Below are 10,569 nucleotides of genomic sequence, written 5' to 3'. Positions count from 1 at the left end.
TGTTTGATACACTTAACATTTATGTTTGTATTGTATTAGTTTTGATAATTTTCTAACTTTTAATACTAGATTTTATTAATTTTTGAATGTGGGGTAATATACCAAACTTCAAAAATATGTATATATATGTTTGTATCTTATGTACACAACAGGGTAAAACAACGCGTTTTCAAAGACTGGCATTAAGTTCAACAAAAGCAACTAATTTTGACGACAAGATGCAAAATATATGTGATGTAACAACAAACGGAATGAACAAATGATGTGCACCATTTATCATTCAACACAAACAACAATATGTTTGGAAACTTTGGTAAAATTTAATCACTTTTCTACGCTAATCACCCTCAATAATTTAAATTGTTACTGATTTCTTGCAAATGAGGGCATTGCAAGATCTTAAATGTGGGAAGGGGTTAAATTCTTTCGGATGTTTAATTTTTTTTTTTTTTAACACTTGGTTACCATTAAAAATACTAGTAACGCAGTAGTTGTATTAGAATCTAGTGCAACATCCCTAGTCTTATATACTGACTACCCAATTCTAGTAAATTTTTTCAAAATTTTCAACTAAATGAATTCAAAATCATGTTTATACATATTTATGAACGATGAAAACTAGGTCATTGAGCCAAAATTGTCGTTACCTCAAAAAGGACATAAATTGAGAAACAACCCAAAACGTTAGAATTCATTTAAAAATGGAATAGAGGAGAATAAAAAGGCAAAGAAAGAAACTAAGTGTGGGGAGAATGTACCAAGTTATTCAATTAAAAACTATCTATCACATGCTTCTGTAAAGTTACTGCATGTGCTTTTTTTTGACGATACTAATCAGTTTTACCCAATTTACTGTAATATATTTGAAAGAAAGATGAATCTACACGATGAATCAATTCCATCATTAAAAGGAAGTAAAGTCTTCCGAAAAAGACACGCGCTTCTTGATTTAGGTCATGAAGTTGTCGTCCAGACCAGCTGTAGGTTGACGAAAAATCTAGAAAAGTCATCACTAAAATCAGTAGAAAATCCACGGACCTCAGCATCAAACAGGGTCGCCAGGTGGTCAGATTTATCCTAACCATGAGAAGGATTTATCTCGTACAATGGGGGGCACCGTGCAAATTAGCTTGATAAGACTAATGAATCAGATCCCCAGAAAGGATAATCTCCTTAAAGATAAAAAATCAGCTTTTAAGAATGATATTATTCAATCCTTGAGATTGACCTTAAAGATTGAGAATTCAAACTCATGGAATTCGATGATATCTAAACTCGAGCTTGAACGAGAAAATATTTTGATCAAAATTACAAACCGATTTGTTTTCTGAAAACCCATTTTCAATGCGTTCATTACCATTGAACGTAAAATCCTAGGAGTTCAACGGAATTCATTAGGTCACCTGAACCAAATCGGGTGTCAACTGTAAGAACGGTGGTTGCATAGCATGGTCAGAGACAGGACCTTGTGCCAGACCGAAAAATCATAGGATGATCTTTACTATTGCTCCTACCAAGGATAGTACTAGCATTCGACACGTTAAAGACCATAATCATCTGCATGTCACAGGACATTGCCTTAACAGTTGCTTGTTCATCGCTTTCCTTTACAACCGGACGGTAGTTTATCGAAAGGTAATATACGGGGCAAGTAAACTGGACGTGTTGCTTTCCTAATACAAGGTTAGCAAGTGGGTGACACAAAACTTCAAGTGTTGAGCTAAAATTTTCAAATCTGAAACCCACAAAACCCACAAAAACATTTTGCAAACACCGGTGAAGGGTTATTCCGGAAAACTTATCTAGGGTAAAAGCTAGAATGAATTTTCAAAAGATCAAAAGTTTTCATAAAGATCCAATTTCCTTAAGGATCTAAATTTTCATTGTCATGTGGGACTTTAAACCGCCTTTCAAATGTGGACTTTGCTTTGGAAACCGAAAGTAAATTGGCTATTTGATTGCAAGTGTCGTTGACCTAAACCCGAGGCAACTGTGGATGACACACCCACCTTTAACCATGGTTCTATCGTTACTATCATTGTTTATACCGCTCTATCAAAATCACTGATGTACAAAGTGTGAAGAATAAAGAAGTGATTCGTGTGAAGTATATTTTTATTTCAAGACTGTATTGCTTGAGGACAAGCAACGCTCAAGTGTGGGGATATTGATAACGCTAAAAATGAACATATATTTCATAGCATTATCCCCCAAGAAAGACAAGATTTTAGTTGCAATTGTTCCATTTTCAAGTAATAATCGTTTATATTAAATAAGTGCGAAGACAAAAGGCGAAAATGACGATTTGAAGACGAAAAGGTCCAAAATGCTCAAATGTACAAGATACAATTCAAATGGTTCAAATTATTGATGAGAAACGTCTAAAAACGACAAGAGTACAAGTTATAAAATGCAAAGTACACGATATAAAATAGTACGAAAGGACGTTCGAAAATCCGGAACCGGGACATGAGTCAACTCTCAACGCGCGACGCAACGGTGTAAAAATTACGAGTTAACTATGCACATACATATAATATAATATTTAAATAATTCTTAAAATTATTTATTTATTATATTTATTTATTTATTATGTCGGCAAGAAGAAAAAATCCAAATGTGAGCTGTATTTCGAAGGACCGCGACTCGCGGCAATTGATGGAGAAAACCTCCGCGACTCGCGGAGGTCCCCGGGACCAAACTGCCTATAAAAGGCAACGCATTTTTACGTTTTATATATCCATTATATCTCTCTCTCTCAACGTGTGTATATATATATATATATATATATATATATATATATATATATATATATATATATATATATAATTTTAATTTTAATTTTAATTTTAATTTTAATTTAAGTTAATAATAATAAGGTTATTGTAAGAAATGTTTTATGGGTTTTAAGTCGGAACTCTGTCCGTGTAACGCTACGCGATAAATAATCACCGTAAGCTATGTTTTTCCATTTTAAATTAATGTCTAGTAACTAAGTTATTATTATGCTTATTTAAGCCGAAGTAATCGTGATGTTGGACTAAAAATTAAGATTGAGTTATTAAAACTTTGTACCATAATTAGGGTATGGACAAAAGACCGACACTTGTGGAGATTTGACCATGGACCATTAATAGATAGGGGGGTATTGTCTAATTGAATGACAATTCTTGGAGCCTGTCGAACCTATCTTCAAATTAATTAATCTAATAATTATTAAATGATTATGCATGTCCTATTTAGTGACGTTTATACAACATCTTTAACAATCATTTAATTTAATCAATTGGATTGGGTAATTTATTATTCACTATGGCCAAGTGGATAAATTAATAATCATGGACTAATTAAAACAGGGGTGGATTACATTCAATGATAATTGGTGTAATTGTTAACAAAGTATTAAAACCTTGGATTGCACACAATCGATAACCTGGTGAATCATCAAAACAAAGTATTAAGACCTTGTTACAGTTCGATTCCCTAATTAGTTGGAATATTTGACTTCGGGTATAAGGTTAAATTTGCCGAACATTTTATAATTATGACTGATGAACTATTATGGACAAAAACCATATAGGTATCAAATAACTCCAGGACAAAAGACAATTAACCCAGGACAATTAATTAAAATCAAAAAGTCAAACATCATGGTTACGAAAGTTTAAATAAGCATAATTGTTTTATTGTATTTTTCATCGTACTTTTATTTTCTGTCATTTTATTTACTGTCATTTTATTTATCGCAATTTATTTTACGCATTTTAATTATTGTCATTTATATTTACGCTTAAAATTCAAAATCGACAAACCAGTCATTAAACGGTAAAACCCCCCTTTTATAATAATAATACTACTTGTATATATATATATATATATATTTTTATATTTTTATTTTTTTAAAATAAATATAGCGTTAGACTTCACTAGCTCCCTGTGGAACGAACCGGACTTACAAAAACTACACTACTCTACGATTAGGTACACTGCCTATAAGTGTTGTAGTAAGGTTTAGGTATATTCCATCTGTAAAATATATAAAACTTGTGTAATTTGTAATATTTCGTCGCATTTCGTAGTAAACAATAGTACTATTTCGTATCCTCCGTGCAACACATCAGCCGCCAAATGGAGTACCATTTGGCGGCGCATAACTTTTGGTTTAATATTGTGCTGAAATTCTCAAGATCACCCTAAAATGACCCAAACATCGAGACTCTCGGAAATTTTATTGCCATTCGAGGTCATCAGGATGCCACAAAAAGACATTTTTCTCATTTTTAATGTTTTTTGAGTGTTTACAATATATATCGTGTTATTACTTTTCTGTATACATGACATAGCATGGTATATGTAGTTTTAAGGCCCATTTTTTCACTCACAATGTAATTATGTATAACTCATATAGATTTGAGTCTCATGTCACTTCATTAAACATGCTTTTTTAAATCATTAATATGCGCCGCCAGATGGAGTACCATTTGGCGGCGTATAACCTATAGTTTTGTTGTGCTGAAATTCTTAGGATCACCCTAAAACGGCCCAACGAGCAAGACTCTCTGAACGTTCTTGCCATTCGAGGTCGTCTAGATTTTGAATAAGACATATTTCCTCAAAAACTCACACCACTCACCAAACACCACCGACGGTTCGTGGTGCTTGGTGTTATTCGTCTTTGGCCGAAATGTTAGATCTATCGTATCTTTTGACTCGTAGTTCCGATTTAGTCGCCATTTTTTTTAAATCGTGTATTTTTTCGAGATCTCCGTTGGCAAACCGCCGTAGGCCGTTCGTCCCGAATATTTTTCGAAATGAGGCGTCGAAAGCCTTCAATTTTGCCTTTTTTTGTTTAATTTAAGACGCTCTTTTAACCATTTTGAATTTCTGTCATATTATTTCTTTTTGTATGCATGACTTAGCATGGCACATATTGTTTTAAGGCCTATAATTTCTCTCACAATGTAATTATGTGTAACGCATATACTATTTAATCTAATGTCACCTCATTAAACACGCTTTTTATATCAAAAAGATGCGCCGCCAAATGGAGTACCATTTGGCGGCGCATAACTTTTGGTTTCATATTGTGTTGAAATTCTCAAGATCACCCTAAAACGACCCTAACATCGAGACTCTCGGAAATTTTATTGCCATTCGAGGTCATCAGGATGCCAAAAAAGACATTTTTCTCATTATTAATGTTTTTTTTAGTGTTTTCAATATATATCGTATTATTACTTTTGTGTATACATGACTTAGCATGGTATATGTAGTTTTAAGGCCGATTATTTCACTCACAATGTAATTATGTATAACTCATATAGATTTGAGTCTAATGTCACTTCATTAAACATGCTTTTATAAATCATTAATATGCGCCGCCAGATAGAGTAGCATTTGGCGGCGCATAACCTTTGGTTTTGGATTGTGCTGAAATTCTCACGATCACCCTAAAACGGCCCAACGAGCAAGACTCTCTGAACGTTCTTGCCATTCGAGATCGTCTAGATTTTGAAAAAGACATATTTCCTCAAAAACTCACACCACTCACATAACACCACCAACGGTTCGTGGTGCTTGGTGTTATTCGTCTTTGTCCGAAATGTTAGATCTATCGTATCTTTTGACTCGTAGTTCCGATTTAGTCGCCTTTTTTTAAATCGTGTATTTTTTCGAGATCTATCCGTTTGCAAACCGCCGTAGGCCGTTTATCCTAAATATTTTTCGAAACGAGGCGTCGAGAGCCTTCAATTTTGCCTTTTTTTGTTTAATTTTAGACACTCTTTTAACCATTTTGAATTTCTGTCATATTATTTCTTTTTGTATGCATGACTTTGCATGATACATATTGTTTTAAGGCCTATTATTTCACTCACAATGTAATTATGTATAACGCATATAATTTTTAATCTAATGTCACTTCATTAAACATGCTATTTATATCAAAAAGATGCGCCGCCAAATGGAGTACCATTTGGCGGCGCAAAACTTTTGGTTTAATATTGTGCTGAAATTCTCAAGATCACCCTAAAACGACCCTAACATCGAGACTCTCGGAAATTTTATTTCCATTCGAGGTCATCAGGATGCCACAAAAAAACATTTTTCTCATTTTTAATGTTTTTTGAGTGTTTACAATATATATCGTGTTATTACTTTTCTGTATACATGACATAGCATGGTATATGTAGTTTTAAGGCCCATTTTTTCACTCACAATGTAATTATGTATAACTCATATAGATTTGAGTCTCATGTCACTTCATTAAACATGCTTTTTTAAATCATTAATATGCGCCGCCATATGGAGTACCATTTGGCGGCGCATAACCTTTAGTTTCGGATTGTGCTGAAATTCTTAGGATTACCCTAAAACAGCCCAACGAGCAAGACTCTCTGAACGTTCTTGCCATTCGAGGTCGTCTAGATTTTGAAAAAGACATATTTCCTCAAAAACTCACACCACTCACCAAACACCACCGACGGTTCGTGGTGCTTGGTGTTATTCGTCTTTGGCCGAAATGTTAGATCTATCGTATCTTTTGACTCGTAGTTCCGATTTAGTCGCCGTTTTTTTTAAATCGTGTATTTTTTCGAGATCTCCGTTTACAAACCGCCATAGGCCGTTTGTCCCAAATATTTTTCGAAATGAGGCGTCGAAAGCCTTCAATTTTGCCTTTTTTTGTTTAATTTGAGACGCTTTTTTGACCATTTTGAATTTCTGTCATATTATTTCTTTTTGTATGCATGACTTAGCATGGCACATATTGTTTTAAGGCCTATAATTTCACTCACAATGTAATTATGTGTAACGCATATAATATTTAATCTAATGTCACCTCATTAAACACGCTTTATATATCAAAAAGATGCGCCGCCAAATGGAGTACCATTTGGTGGCGCATAACTTTTGGTTTCATATTGTGTTGAAATTCTCAAGATCACCCTAAAACAACCCTAACATCGAGACTCTCGGAAATTTTATTGCCATTCGAGGTCATCAGGATGCCACAAAAAGACATTTTTCTCATTATTAATGTTTTTTTTTTAGTGTTTTCAATATATATCGTATTATTACTTTTGTGTATACATGACTTAGCATGGTATATGTAGTTTTAAGGCCGATTATTTCACTCATAATGTAATTATGTATAACTCATATAGATTTGAGTCTAATGTCACTTCATTAAACATGCTTTTATAAATCATTAATATGCGCCGCCAGATAGAGTAGCATTTGGCGGCGCATAACCTTTGGTTTCGGATTGTGCTGAAATTCTCAGGATCACCCTAAAACGGCCCAACGAGCAAGACTCTCTGAACGTTCTTGCCATTCGAGGTCGTCTAGATTTTGAAAAAGACATATTTCCTCAAAAACTCACACCACTCACATAACACCACCAACGGTTCGTGGTGCTTGGTGTTATTCGTCTTTGCCCGAAATGTTAGATCTATCGTATCTTTTGACTCGTAGTTCCGATTTAGTCACCGTTTTAGATCTATCGTATCTTTTGACTCGTAGTTCCGATTTAGTCGCCGTTTTTTTAAATCGTGTATTTTTCAAGATCTATCCGTTTGCAAACCGCCGTAGGCCGTTTATCCCAAATATTTTTCGAAACGAGGCGTCGAGAGCCTTCAGTTTTGCCTTTTTTTTGTTTAATTTTAGACACTCTTTTAACCATTTTGAATTTCTGTCATATTATTTCTTTTTGTATGCATGCCTTAGCATGATACATATTGTTTTAAGGCCTATTATTTCACTCACAATGTAATTATGTATAACACATATAATTTTTAATCTAATGTCACTTCATTAAACATGCTATTTATATCAAAAAGATGCGCCGCCAAATGGAGTACCATTTGGCGGCGCATAACTTTTGGTTTAATATTGTGCTGAAATTCTCAAGATCACCCTAAAACGACCCTAACATCGAGACTCTCGGAAATTTTATGGCCATTCGAGGTCATTAGGATGCCACAAAAAGACATTTTTCTCATTTTTAATGTTGTTTGAGTGTTTACAATATATATCGTGTTATTACTTTTCTGTATACATGACATAGCATGGTATATGTATTTTTAAGGCCCATTTTTTCATTCACAATGTAATTATGTATAACTCATATAGATTTGAGTCTCATGTCACTTCATTAAACATGTTTTTTTAAATCATTAATATGCGCCGCCAGATGGAGTACCATTTGGCGGCGCATAACCTTTAGTTTCGGATTGTGCTGAAATTCTTAGGATCACCCTAAAACGGCCCAACGAGCAAGACTCTCTGAACATTCTTGCCATTCGAGGTCGTCTAGATTTTGAAAAAGACATATTTCCTCAAAAACTCACACCACTCACCAAACACCACCGACGGTTCGTGGTGCTTGGTGTTATTCGTCTTTGGCCGAAATGTTAGATCTATCGTATCTTTTGACTCGTAGTTCCGATTTAGTCGCCGTTTTTTTTAATCGTGTATTTTTTCGAGATCTCCGTTGGCAAACCGCCGTAGGCCGTTTGTCCCAAATATTTTTCGAAATGAGGCGTCGAAAGCCTTCAATTTTGCCTTTTTTTGTTTAATTTGAGACGCTCTTTTGACCATTTTGAATTTCTGTCATATTATTTCTTTTTGTATGCATGACTTAGCATGGCACATATTGTTTTAAGGCCTATAATTTCACTCACAATGTAATTATGTGTAACGCATATAATTTTTAATCTAATGTCACCTCATTAAACACGCTTTTATATCAAAAAGATGCGCTGCCAAATGGAGTACCATTTGGCGGCGCATAACTTTTGGTTTCATATTGTGTTGAAATTCTCAAGATCACCCTAAAACAACCCTAACATCGAGACTCTCGGAAATTTTATTGCCATTCGAGGTCATCAGGATGCCACAAAAAGACATTTTTCTCATTATTAATGTTTTTTTTAGTGTTTTCAATATATATCGTATTATTACTTTTGTGTATACATGACTTAGCATGGTATATGTAGTTTTAAGGCCGATTATTTCACTCACAATGTAATTATGTATAACTCGTATAGATTTGAGTCTAATGTCACTTCATTAAACTTGCTTTTATAAATCATTAATATGCGCCGCCAGATAGAGTAGCATTTGGCGGCGCATAACCTTTGGTTTCGGATTGTGCTGAAATTCTCAGGATCACCCTAAAACGGCCCAACGAGCAAGACTCTCTGAACGTTCTTGCCATTCGAGGTCGTCTAGATTTTGCAAAAGACATATTTCCTCAAAAACGCACACCACTCACATAACACCACCAACGGTTCGTGGTGCTTGGTGTTATTCGTCTTTGTCCGAAATGTTAGATCTATCGTATCTTTTGACTCGTAGTTCCGATTTAGTCGCCGTTTTTTTAAATCGTGTATTTTTCGAGATCTATCCGTTTGCAAACCGCCGTAGGCCGTTTATCCCAAATATTTTTCGAAACGAGGCGTCGAAAGCCTTCAATTTTGCCTTTTTTTGTTTAATTTTAGACACTCTTTTGACCATTTTAAATTTCTGTCATATTATTTCTTTTTGTATGCATGACTAAGCATGATACATATTGTTTTAAGGCCTATTATTTCACTCATAATGTAATTATGTATAACGCATATAATTTTTAATCTAATGTCACTTCATTAACATGATATTTATATCAAAAAGATGCGCCGCCAAATGGAGTACCATTTGGCGGTGCATAACTTTTGGTTTAATATTGTGTTGAAATTCTCAAGATCACCCTAAAACGAACCTAACATTAAGACTTTCGGAAAATTTATTGCCATTCGAGGTCATCAGGATGCCACAAAAAGACATTTTTCTCATTTTTAATGTTTTTTCAGTAGTTTTAAGGCCCATTTTTTCACTCACAATGTAATTATGTATAACTCATATAGATTTGAGTCTAATGTCACTTCATTAAATATGCTTTTTTAAATCATTAATATGCGCCGCCAGATGGAGTACCATTTGGCGACGCATAACCTTTGGTTTCGAATTGTGCTGAAATTCTCAGAATCACCCTAAAATGGCCCAACGAGCAAGACTCTCTGAACGTTCTTGCCATTCGAGGTCGTCTAGATTTTGAAAAAGACATATTTCCTCAAAAACTCACACCACTCACCAAACACCACCGACGGTTCGTGGTGCTTGGTGTTATTCGTCTTTGGCCGAAATGTTAGATCTATCGTATCTTTTGACTCGTAGTTCCGATTTAGTCGTCGTTTTTTTAAATCGTGTATTTTTTTCGAAATCTATCCGTTGGCAAACCGCCGTAGGCCATTTGTCCCAATTATTTTTCAAAACGAGGCGTCGAAAGCCTTCAATTTTGCCTTTCTTGTCTAATTTTAGACGCTCTTTTGACCATTTTGAATTTCTGTCATATTATTTCTTTTTGTATGCATGAATTAGCATGGTACATATTGTTTTAAGGCCTATTATTTCACTCACAATGTAATTATGTATAACGCATCTAATTTTTAATCTAATGGCACTTCATTAAACACGTTTTTTATATCAAAAAGATGCGCCGCCAAATGGAGTACCATTTGGCGGCGCATA

This window comes from Rutidosis leptorrhynchoides, chromosome 11, assembly GCF_046630445.1.
Source record: "Rutidosis leptorrhynchoides isolate AG116_Rl617_1_P2 chromosome 11, CSIRO_AGI_Rlap_v1, whole genome shotgun sequence".
In the NCBI taxonomy this organism is placed as follows: Eukaryota; Viridiplantae; Streptophyta; class Magnoliopsida; order Asterales; family Asteraceae; genus Rutidosis; species Rutidosis leptorrhynchoides.
The sequence above is the reverse complement of the archived record's forward strand: the minus strand, read 5'-3'. Positions refer to the sequence as shown.